This window comes from Dunckerocampus dactyliophorus, chromosome 2, assembly GCF_027744805.1.
Source record: "Dunckerocampus dactyliophorus isolate RoL2022-P2 chromosome 2, RoL_Ddac_1.1, whole genome shotgun sequence".
NCBI classification, from domain to species: Eukaryota; Metazoa; Chordata; class Actinopteri; order Syngnathiformes; family Syngnathidae; genus Dunckerocampus; species Dunckerocampus dactyliophorus.
The window spans coordinates 11,071,643-11,084,368 of record NC_072820.1 but is presented as its reverse complement, the minus strand read 5'-3'; the positions used below and the strand labels follow the sequence as shown (position 1 = coordinate 11,084,368).

At 39.0% G+C, this 12,726-nt stretch overlaps 1 protein-coding gene across 2 annotated transcripts in view; it reads right to left on the bottom strand.

Moving 5' to 3' along the window:
- LOC129177194 (transcription factor E2-alpha-like) overlaps window positions 1-5,545 on the bottom strand; it is a 28,030-nt gene extending 22,485 nt beyond the window's left edge. For both annotated transcript variants that reach the window (XM_054768038.1, XM_054768039.1), the window contains exon 1: window positions 5,001-5,545. The gene's annotated coding sequence lies outside the window, so the exon portion shown is untranslated. The remainder of the gene's footprint in view (window positions 1-5,000) is intronic.
- Window positions 5,546-12,726: the final 7,181 nt, after the last annotated feature.

Below are 12,726 nucleotides of genomic sequence, written 5' to 3'. Positions count from 1 at the left end.
TAAAAAGAAAAGAAAGTTACACTTAATAAGTTCGACAATTCAAAAGAGTGAATGCTTCCACATATATACACCATTGTCAGTTTGAACAGTTTACAGTCGTCCCTTGCAATATCGTGGTTCGATTATCGCTCCCTCGCTCTATAGTTTAAAAAAAATTATTAATAAATAAATTATCCCTGTTTCGTGGTTGATTATGGTGTATTATTAGCCAAAAAATATTGAAAGACAAAGGTACCCCTTGTACATGTAGTATTCTGGCCAGTAGGTATCAGCAACGTTCCATTATTGAGACATGACATTAGATTCAGGTCACAAAGGATGGAGTCAGCCTGGCATGGCATGTCCGACATGATGAGTGAAAAGAAGTTCTCCTCCCATTCCGTGTGGAAGTGGTAAGGTTTTGGCTTCTTTGTCCTTCCACCCACTACGTTTTAAATCCTTTCTTCAGTTTAGAATACAGTAACTAGTTAGCTCATTAATGGTTAGAGCCATGGCTGTCTCTTGTGTCCCTGCAGTGATCCCGTAGCCTGCGCATTACTGTTGAGCAATGTGGTGTAAACAAAGAATAATAAGAGTGTAAAGGTGATTACAGGGGTGTTATTTCATGTCTACAGGGTTCTAATCATGGTAAAGGTAGGTAATGGTTTAATTTTATTTGAACATGCATACAAGTTACAATGGAATACATCCCATAGTTTGCAGTTCCACATGTCCAAAAGGAGTGGGAAGAAGCAAAGCTTATTTAATCCTACTCCCCTAACTCTTTCACACCAATTGCAATACATTTATTAACTTCCTATATTCCAAATGTGGTCTTTACCAGTTAAAACATAGGAAAATTATAAGGTAACGTAACAATGTGGTAATATAATTATCAAGGTTTTTTCACCATAAATAATTCATATAACAATCGTAATAAAAAACGAGTGTTTTAGTGGTTAGACATAGTTTTTTGTACACAGTGATTCAAGACGCTTTTTCCTTGTATTTTGCAAACATCAACTGCTCCTATGTTTCTTGAAATCGCTCATCTTGGTGCATTGTTGAGTTCCTTACTCAATCCGTTCCATAATTTGATTCCACATACTGAAATGCTGTAGGTTTTTAGCTTTGTTCTTGCGTAAACTGTAAGTGTTTTCAGTTTAGTTTTTCCCAGAGATCACATTTCTCCTCTCTTGTTGAACAGTATTGTATGACATTTTTGGGTAGCAGGTTATTGTTTGCTTGATGCATAATTTTAGCTGTTTGAAAATTTCCAAAATCAGCGAATTTTAATATTTGTGATTTTAGAAATAGAGGATTTGTATGTTCTCTATACTCGGCATTATAGATGACCCTAACTGATCTTTTATGCAGTACATTTAGCGAGTAAGGTTTACTTATAAAGTTATTGCCCCATATCTCCACACAATGAGTTAGATATGGTAATACCGGAGAGCAATAAAGAGTCTGGAGTGTTTTTTGGTCAAGGGCAAATTTTGCTTTATTCAATATTGGGGTATTTCTCACCACCTTGTTTTGTATATTTTTATGTGGGATTTCCAGCTCACATTTTGATCTATTATGATCCCCAGAAATTTATTTTCATTCACCCTTTCAATGTCCACACCGTCAATTTGTATTTGCACATGCTTATCCTTTCTGTTATTACCAAATTGTATTATTTTAGTTTTGCTCAGGTTCAAGGATAATCTATTTATATCAAACCATCTCTTTAGTATAGTCAATTCCTCTGTGACTTTTTTAATTAGCTCGTGTGCGTTCCCCAGAACAAAAAGCAGTAGTATCGTCTACAAATAATACTAGCTTTAGGTCTTTCATCATTTTGCAGATGTCATTAATATAATAAAGTTGAACAGTTTTGGCCCCAGTATTGACCCCTGGGGTACTCCGCACGTAATATTTAAACTTACAGATGTGTATTTTCCTATTTTCACATATTGCTTCCTGTTTGCTAGGTAGCTTATGACACAATTCAAAATTAACCCTCTGATTCCATACCTTTCTAATTTTGTAATTAGGATGTTGTGATTAATTGTATCGAAAGCTTTGGTGAAATCCATAAATACTGCAGTTGCACACTTTCTGCAGTCTGTAGCTTTGGTAATTTCCTCTGTAATTTCCATCAGTGCCATGAAGGTTGAAATGTTAGCTCTGTATTGGCTGTCCGCGAGTAATTCATTCTTATTAATAAATGTGTCCAACCTGTTGTTGAATAGCTTTTCAATAATTTTGAAAAATTGTGGTAATAAAGAAACCTGGTAGTAGTAGTAGCTGGTAGTTTGCAAATGTATATTTGTCTCCATTTTTGAAAATTGGAACTATTTTAGCTGTTTTCATTTTGTTTGCGAATTTACCAGCCTGGAATAATAAGTTACTGATGTACAATCTCGTTGATGACCTTTATAGTTTCCATTTCGATTCCATTACAATCAGTTGATTTTTTACATTTATTGACCATATCAATGATGTCCTTTTTTGTTACATCAGTAAGAAACATGGAATTATGATTCCTCTCCATAGTTGCATTACATTCCTCCACTAACCAGAATTTTGGAATCTCTTCTTCCGGTTTTGGTCCAATATTTACAAAGTAGTTATTAAACTTTTCAACTACCTCACTTATATCATCATTATTGGCGTTTCCAACCATAAAATAATTCGGGCAATCTGCTTTCTTAGTACTATTCCTGCTAATTCTGATAATACTGCATTTAGAAAGTCACAAAAAGGTTTTCCATGCTCCAACTACGAAAATGTTCCATTTATTAATATTGAAGTCTACTTTGCGGAAATTCATTTATTGCAGTCAGGTCTGGAACCAATTGACCACAATAAACGAGGGCTGACTGTAATGTGATTGTTCCTGAAAACAAACAATGTACTTATTGAAACCTAAGAGTGTGACGAAATATCGATACATCAAAATATTGCAATGTTTTACCTTAAGACGGATTATCAATACACTCTCGCAGTATTTGCAGTTCAAGACATCTTTGATAAGTTAAACGGCATCCTCACGTCGTATATCACTTGGTGTGCCTTGTTATACTGTATACACACGTAATAAGGAACCACAACAACATTAGCATTAGTATGACACACCTAAGTTATTGACTTGCAACAGGCTAAGCCAGGGGTCTCCAACCAATAGACCGGGAGCTATCAATAGCTCGCTCTAACATTTGCTTCCACTCTTAGTCATTATGCCTCTATTGAATGACAAATTACCAAAAAATACCATAAAGACAAATGACCTCAGCGTTTGAGTGGAGATCTGTTTTGCAAATAAAGTACAACTGAAATGTTGCCAGTCATATGAATAAAACACAAATAGCTCACCTCTCCTTTGTTTTTGTCAAAAGTAGCTCTAACAGTGCTGAAAGTTGAGAAAAACCTGTACTACAAATAAATGCATCATGAAATACAAGATGCAGATGAACACTTTTTTTGGTTTGTTGATGTTTTTGTGCAAAATACGAGTTGTGGATACCAACACTTTGTTAATGTTCTGGTAATACAAGCTGAAAGGTTTGCTTGTTTGAAATTTATTTTTTCGTCTGTTTTTGTTTCACCCTATCGTCGTATTGAGGTATTGTCATTATCATGAGCCATGTATCAAACAAATCCGAACAATCCCTTTAACCATTTTAAGCGATGTTTCCCAATGGTATGGTAGGTCTGTAGAGAGAAATGGACTGCTGTTCATAATCCGTTCCATATACATTTGTGTGCAAATGTGGGCATTCAGTTCTTAACGTTAGGACTTATATTACCCTTAATATTATAGTATTTTCTCTCAAAAATACAACTTTTTTTCTCTCCAATAAACATGACTTTATTCTCAGAACGTTACTGCATTTTTGTCAAATTGTCATAGTCATCAAATTGTAATAAATGAATGGAGTTATGTAAAATTAGTGCTGGGGCATATGTCACTGAAGTAACTAATGCACATGATTCAAAATGTTAAGTTATGGCCATATTTACAAAAGAAATTTACAGAAATAATGTATGGCTTGTGAGTGAGTGTGTGTGACTGTGTGTAGATATTATTGATTGCATACAGGGCACGTGTTCTATTTCAATTCTAGTATCAATATCAAACCAGTGTTGTATACTGCATATTACACCGTATTAAGGCATATGGTTTACAATCACCACTGTTTTCCTAAACATAAACTATAGAAACTGTACTAAAAGAATGAGTATTGTGTAATTACTCCAAGTCGAAACGTTATCATCAAACATTCCATACATTTCTGTTATAATGGGCCGTGGTGAAAATGGGGGGGTGGTTAGTCTCTCCTAACAAATGGAAGTTTCTTATGTTTGAGCACCCCCACTGATTAGCCAGAAAGAAGTGTGAAAGAAACACAACTGTAAGCCTTGCACTGACACACCAGCAACACCAGCGTGTTTACATGGAACATCCGACGACATGTTTGAAAAGAAGCCCAAACCTGTTGCCTGTAGCCCCACTGCCACTCAGTCACAAGCGAGGAGACTGTACACAAAGAGCCGGCTAGCAAAGTTTCAACGGCGTGTTCGAAAATACAGCGAATACAGAAACAACATTGATATTTTAAACATATACATGTGTAGAACTACACTAACGCACGTTAATATAATCTACAATAGAGCAAGGTGCAAAATTTGAGCGTTTACGGGGGCTATTTTACTGGTGTAAAGCGACATACTAGCACAGACATCATTATGTGGAGGGGGGCTAACTCACTTTGGCACTATGCTAATACGCTGAAACATTCAAGAGCCCACTGAAGTGAAACAAAGACGACTTTTTTCAACTATTAACACAGTGGCAACACAAATACTACAAGCTTATGTAGCACGAAAGAAGCAAAAACTGACATTTTCCCGGCGGAAAATACAACTTGAAAATGCACTTAAAACTTGACTATTCCTCTCCACAACACAATGACAGGTAAGTGCTGTTTAATAGCCAACGACGTGTTGTATGTCTTAGAAGAAATACTTACCTTGGCTCAGCTTTGTAGCATCCAACAAAGAGAAATAAACGAGAGAAGTGAGAGAAAAACAAAGTTATGGACAGGCTCCTTTCCCCCCTCGGTGCTCCTCCGGACTGTGGGCTTGAGCAAGACGAGGAAAGCCAAGACTGAAACACTCCGCCGCCTCGGTGCTGTCTTCTTCACGAAACTAAAAAGACGTCTAGGACACGCACCATAACTAAAAGCATTGCACCGCTTCTCTTAATATTGCTGAAATTGAAGCGACTTCATTTTCCAAGTAGACATTTTAACAGCCTCCACATTGTCGCTTCCAGAAATGTATCCCTCCGCGTCACGGCCCACAGGAGGACATGCACGCATCCAGAAACATCAGCGGTGTCCAATTTCACCCAAAACCAATAGACGATACAAAACGTCTTCCGATTGAGGCATTCTCGTGAGAAAATAGTCACAAATTCCGGATATGTCTAATCTTGCCTGGAGGCATCGAACGGGCAGGTTGAGACTGACAATTCGCAAAGATCTATGTCGAGGGGCGGATGAGGCGAAGAGCTCACAGAGTGTACTAGCGTATAAAATGGAATGATAATATCAGAGAAGAGGGCCAATTGGATACGACCAAATTTGATTGACAAGTGAGCCATCCAAGTATGTTTTAACATCAACCTCGGGGCAGCGTTGTTTTGCCTGCAGGTTGACTGCACTATCATTTAGCGCTCAAGCAGTAACTGAGCTCCAAATACTGTAATATACACCCCAACTATTAGTATAAGACAGTGTTTTCACCTTGCTTTGGAAGCAACTGTAATTATGCAACTGTCATTACACTATGCTGAGACTAGCAGAAATGTCATATTGCCATAAAGAATATTTTATTTTTAGTCAAGTGTTGTGGGAATCTGGAATGAAATAGTGATGTGGTTGTAGTGAGTCCATGTATATTTATTTTACAAGGAAAGGAATGATATAGTAACTTAAACCTACATTAACCACCACAACGATGAAAATATTTTTTTCAGGGACACTCGATTCAGGTTTGGAATCACTTTTACCACAGAAAGAAATAGAAACCAAACTGATCTGTTCCAGGCTCAAGCTGTTGCCATCATGAAACTCTCAAAGCAATGTATTAAGTAACATAACTGTCATAAAAGTGTAAAAATAAGTTAACTTCTGTATAATTAAAGGGATAGTTTGGATAGTTTCTCCCCACTTCCTCCCGTGAGACCAGTTCTGATCAGTTTTTGGTGTTGGAAAGTATTTCCGGATAGTTGGTGGGGTCACTAGTGCTTCTCAAAACAATATGCGTTGAAAAGAGTGATACGTTTGCATCACAAACCCGTTTTCTATGAAAAAGTCAGACCTCACAATCGCTCAGTGTATAATGTTACAGTACACTAAGTCCCCTACTAACGAACATCCGACGTGCGAACACTCGTAGATATGAAAACAAGCCGACTGGTCTATTTCGAAAATTGACATATATTGTCATTTAAATTTGTTCGAATTACAAAGGCGCTATTTTTGTATTGCGCGCCATTCCGCCGCTACGAATGGTGGGTAGCAGCATCCCTCTTGCTCGATCTTTCTCAGTTCGTCTGCATTTGTCGCTGATAACATCTCGGAGCACGCCGTTTGTACCACATTCGATACTTTACAGAGATGTTTCTTATCCGTTATCATGGCTGATAAATCGAGTGCAAGTGCTAGTAGTAGTGGCAGGAAACGTCAAGCAATTTCTATGGAAACGAAGGTGGCCATCATCAGGAAGTTGGACGGTGGCGAGAAAATGGCTAATGTAGCGCGTGCTTATGGAGTGAATCGCTCAACCATAGGAACAATTTCGAATTATGGAACATGTGAAGACTTCCGTACCAATGGCATCCACTATCATTACAAAGAGGAGTCTAACGACGACGAAGATTTGTCCTTTCTTCAATAATTCCTCCTCCTGCTCCACCACTACCACCAATGATGTATGCTCGACCACTGCTCTTCAAAGATTGTTACCTTTGAAGAGCATTTATCATTACGTGTTATTATATCATTTTTATTATTGTTTTTTTCATTAATTATCCTTGTTTAATATTACTGCATCCAAACTCATATTTACATACATACGCATATACTGTATATGTATACACGTACATCTAGTACCTATATAATTGGTAATATTACCTTTTCCCCGACTTAAGAACGGTCGTCTGGAACCAATTGTGTTCGTTAGTTGGGGACTTAGTGTATATAGCGGCTTCACTGGTAATATGACATTTGGTGATTTGCTGCACACAACGTTACTAGCTGATTCTTGATAGACTGTTCTCAGTGTAATACCGTTAGCTTGTAAACAAGGTGGTCGGCGGCATCTAATTAGCTAGCAGCTAGTTCTTACCCGGGGTGCTGGAACAGCAGAACTCTCCGTGGGTATTCTCTGTGTACTCTGGCTTCCTTCCACATTCAACAAGTGGAGACTCTAAAAGTTGTCCATAGGTATGAATGTTCGTTTGTCTATAGGAAAAACTAAGAATACTCCTACATGTAGAATATGTAAAAACTTTTTGCTTAAATCTAGCCTCATAAAAGCAAATTTCATCTCAATTTAGAAATCTTATAAGAGCATTTGGCTTGCTTCTTACCTTGTAATAAGAACATTTTACTTAAGTCTAGCTCTGTGATTAAGAACTATTTGCTCATTTTTGGAATCATTATATTCTTAAAAGTCGCAAGAAAAATATTGTAGTTATAAGAATTCTAGCCAAGCAACTTTTGCTTCCCCCATTGGCAGAATGTTTGCGTGAAATAAGAAAAGTTGTCTCATTTTAGTGTTTGTGTTTTTGCAGGGCATTTAGTTGCCATTTGCTTCGTTGTGTTGAATCGTATTTTGGGCATTGGAAGAATTTATGTTTATGTCCAGTATATATCCTGCGTATATCAATGCTCTTATTTCATATATTGGCCGATATATCAGTTATCGGCCAATACATTGGATATCGGCCGATACATCGAATATCGCCTTTTCAGCCCCCAATATCGGTACCGTCATCGGCCCCAAAAATCCCATATAGGTGGAGCTCTAATACTGTAGCAGCTTTACAGTCCTTTGGAGGCATATTTTCCAGAAAATGATGGTTTAATTCCGAACTGGTGAACTGCACAGGTGTTGGACCATGACACATTATTTTAAAATACACACTAAGTAACAAACATGGTTCCCTATTATGTAAAACAGACTTTTCAATGATGTTAGAACAGCAAAATGTGTCTCTAGAGCCTGTTTATGACCACCTGACTTGTTTTGTTCCAGTTTGTGAGGGGCTTATATGGTTGCTTTTGAAGTTTATGATGTAATGAAGGAAATAGCTCCTTCCTCATGCACACGATATTGCCTCTAACCTGCCACTATCTAGATGAGCCCATCCCGTGTACTGCACATGCCCACCTCTTCATGGAGGACAGCTTTTAGGGGGGTGGGGTGGGGGGTTGCAGGCGTTGCTACATAACTTAGCATGGAGTTCTTTTAACTATCTTTCTTGTAACTATCTTTCAACTTAACATGATGTTGCTGTTGAAATGTGACTGTAACGTTAACACTTGCTAACATTTGTGTACTTCGTTCCCACTCTTTAATGTTACGTTGTTGAAACTGATATTTGGCATCTATTACTTTGGACAATTGTAGAAATTTCAGCATCAACACTTTTTTATACACTTGTGTATCTCCATTGTGGGAGTAGTTAAAATAATCGTAGAATATGGGACCTTTAAAACAAAAGGCTGCCATGTGAGAGCATCTGAACCACAGAAAATGTCTTGCTGTCTGCTTTTCATGAGCTGAACCTTTGGGGGATAGGTAAACAAAGCTGCAGTTAATGTCACCATTTGTTTTGAGACTTGAGACTAGAGAAAACCTCAACTGGTTTGCGGCGAAATAACCTCAACATCTGCGCTGGCCTTTACGAGAAAAACTCAAGACATTCGTGCACGCGTACACACACACACACATGCTCAGCATGCGTTGCACACATGTACACCTGTATAACATTAACTGTGGTACTAAAAAGAGGTCATCTGGTTATTCTTAAGAACTCAATTCATGTACAAAAGAATTTCATAGTTAACCACAGTCAAACAAGTATGCTCCCTTTCGTAAAGTAGGTGTATTTGCATGCATAAAGACAATGAGGGTAATATACTCACTCGAGACATTTTTTCAACCGGCAGTCAGTGTGAGCGGATCAACCTCAATATGACAAAACTTGTCTCATGTCATTCACCGTGCAGCTCCTGCAGGACACCTGGGGAAACACGGCGCGTGTGTTTACCATGGAGGTGATCATATCTCTGTTCTACATGAAACATCAAACGACACTTGGTTTGCTGCCTCTCAGAAACTAGGACAAATTATATGTTGTAGTGCGGTGGGAGACACACACAAAAATCTATATTTAGAGTGGAACTCCATTTTCCTAACACCACACCCCACCCACACTTTCATGGCCTCATCTTACACAAGCACCATAACTTTGTAAATGGGTTACCCCCATGCAGCCACCCACGCATCAGGTACAGTATGAAAACCTAGGGCATCCTGTTATGTCTTCTGGCTTCCTGTTTCTTGTGAACAACAAAAAAATAAAAACTACCGCCCCGTCTTCTCACACGCTGCTTCACATGCACAACTCAATATTTTAAGACTTGTAGTGCCAAGACCAGCTGGTAATTACAACCCTGCTTTCGAAATGACACCACCGTGCTTCATATTTTTGTACTTCATGTAGATGTCCTCACATTTCACTGGCAAGCTGTGCAAATGTGTGTGTGAGCTCATGTGTGAACTTTAGGCACTCTGATTGTGTGAAGAACATGAAAAGAAGGCATTCTGAATGTACACACCTCCTGCCATGATACCTGAGCATCCCTCTCCACGGGGGTCAGCTACATCGCTCCTAATGAGCATCTCCACCTTCCTGTGGCGCCTCCAGCTTTTTCTTGTCAATCTGTACACGCTTAATTGTCTTGGCACAAACCCCAGTTGTCTTTAATTTACTTGAATATGCTGTCTATATTGTATTAGGCACAAGTAGACTCATTCTGTTGTTTTGTTTGTTCAGTGGAAAAAAAGGCACAACATCCTCCTGTCTTTGTGTTATATATTGTTCTTAAGCTCATCATCCCCCTGCTCCTTCTAGTTTGGAATTCATTAGCAATCAAAGAGCCACTGGCGTACGCCCAATCTTAATTACCCTCCCATTTGCATATTTGCATAATAATGACTGCAGTCTTAGCAGTTTTTCTACTGCAGTAGCCCCTCCACCATCCTCTCCCTGCCCATCAACATTGATCCGATAGCCACCACATACATACATACAGCAACATTATGTGTCTTTGTCGCAGCTCAGGGCCTTCTTTTTGATTATTATTGTTTCGTTGATTATGAATTGCATAGTTCTTCATGAACATCCTTCTGTTGAGAATTCTTACTAATCATGTCTCCATTGCATTTACAGGAAACACCTCCATTTTAAATGTCAAGTAGGTTTGCATGTACACTGTGTGTTTTCGACACTGACATACAGTGGTGTGACAAAGTGTTTCCGGCCCTCCTGATTTCGTATTTTTTTTGCATGTTTGTCTCACTTTCAGATCTAACAAATTTAAAGATTAGTCAATGACAACACAACTAACCCAAAATGCAGTTTTTAAATCAAACTTTTTATTATTAAGGGAGTAAAAATTCCAAACCCACTTGGCCCTGTGTGGAAAAAGTGATTGCTCCCCCACTGTTAAAACATAACATAACTGTGATTAATTGAGATCTATTAGTCTGGAAAAGGTTATATAGCCATTTCTCAAGGTTTGGGACTTCAGTGAACCACAGTGAGAGTCATTGTCCACAAATGGCGAAAACATGGAACAGTGGTGAACCTTCTCAGGAGTGGTCGGCCAACCAAAATTACCCCAGCGCAGCGACGACTCATCCAAGAGGTCACAAAAGACCCAACCATAACAACCAAAGAACTGCAGGCTCACTTTCCTCAGTTAAGGTCAATTTTCGTGACTCCACCATAAGAAAGACACTGGGCAAAAACAGGCTGCATAGCAGAGTTGCAAGATGAAAACCTCTGCTGAACAAAAAGAACATTAAGGCTCGTCTCAAGTTTGCTAGGAAACATCTTGATGATCCCCAAGACTGTTGGGAAAATACTCTGTGGTCTGAGGAGCAAACATTGAACTTTTTGGAAGGAGTGTGTCCCATTACATCTGGCGTAAAAGTAACGCCGCATTTCAGAAAAAGAACATCATACCAACAGTAAAATATGGTGGTGGTAGTGCGATGGTCTGGGGCTGTTTTGCTGCTTCAGGACCTGGAAGACTTGCTGTGATAAATGAAACCATGAATTCTGCCGTCTACCAAAAAATCCTGAAGAAGAATCTCCGGCCATCTGTTCGTGACCTCAAGCTGAAACAAACTTGGGTTCTGCAGCAAGACAGTGATCCAAAACACACCAGCAAATCCACCTCTGAATGGTTGAAGAAAATCAACATGAAGACTTTGGAGTGGTCCTGACCTGAATCCTTTTGAGATGCTGTGGCATGACTTTAAAGGCAGCTTATGCTCGAAAACCCTCCAATGTGGCTGAATTACAATTCTGCAAAAATAAGTGGGCCAGAATTTCCCCACAGTGCTGTAAGAGACTCACTGCAAGTTATGGCAAACGCTTGATTGCAGTTGTTGCTGCTAAGGGTGGCCCAACCAGTTAGGTTTAGGAGGCAATCTCTTCCTCACACAAGGCCATGTAGGTTTGGGTATTTTTCCTCCCTTATTAATAAAAAAAATCATTTAAAAAACGTCATTTTGTGTTCAGTTGTGTTGTCAATGACTAATATTTACATTTGGTTGATGATCTGAAACATTTAAGTGTGACAAACATGAAAAAAAGTAAGAAATCAGGAGGGGCGCAAACACTTTTTCACACCACTGTAGATTGCTCATTAAATATTAGTTGATCTGTGATCTGACCCGCTCCTGGCCAGATGAGCCCTCCCCCATACATTCACCACTTCACGAAAGAGAAATTTTGAAAAAAATTAAATAAAAACAGCCCCGCTACGCATCTTAAAACAAAGCCTGGACTTCTGACAATTATCTGTCAGTAAGCGACAGACATGGGAGCTGTAAGTTTTATCATTTTGTTTTTCTTCAGGCAATAGGCTAACCTAGTGTGATGTAGCTGTTACAGTGTGGCTGTAATGTTAGCACTGTAACTCACATACCTATGCTAGTGTTGCTAAAATTTGTGTCCTCCCGTCCCACTGCTTAATATTGCTTTGTTGGATGTGATCAATGGCCAGTGGTGTTTCTAGGTATGGTTCACATGGGCAATATCCCAGGACGGCATTCTCTAGGGGGCGCCGAGAGGGGGAAAGAAAAAAAAATCTATTTATTTATGCTTAGCACTCATTTCGTCATCAAGTTAGGATATGCGTAGCAGATGGGCACCCTCTACAGGCGGGATATCGCACCCCCATGCGGCTCAAACGTGATCAAACGTCCACCACGTGGTGTGGATCAAACGAAGTAGTGAGGGGGCGGATTGTGCTTAGCCTGCGCCCTCAGGTTAAATACAAGGTAAATTACAACATGAATTGCTCAAAAATAAAACATGTTTAATTCTTAATATTATATTATACATGTATTAATTAAATCGGAGACCAAGCGTCTCCAAAATGTTCT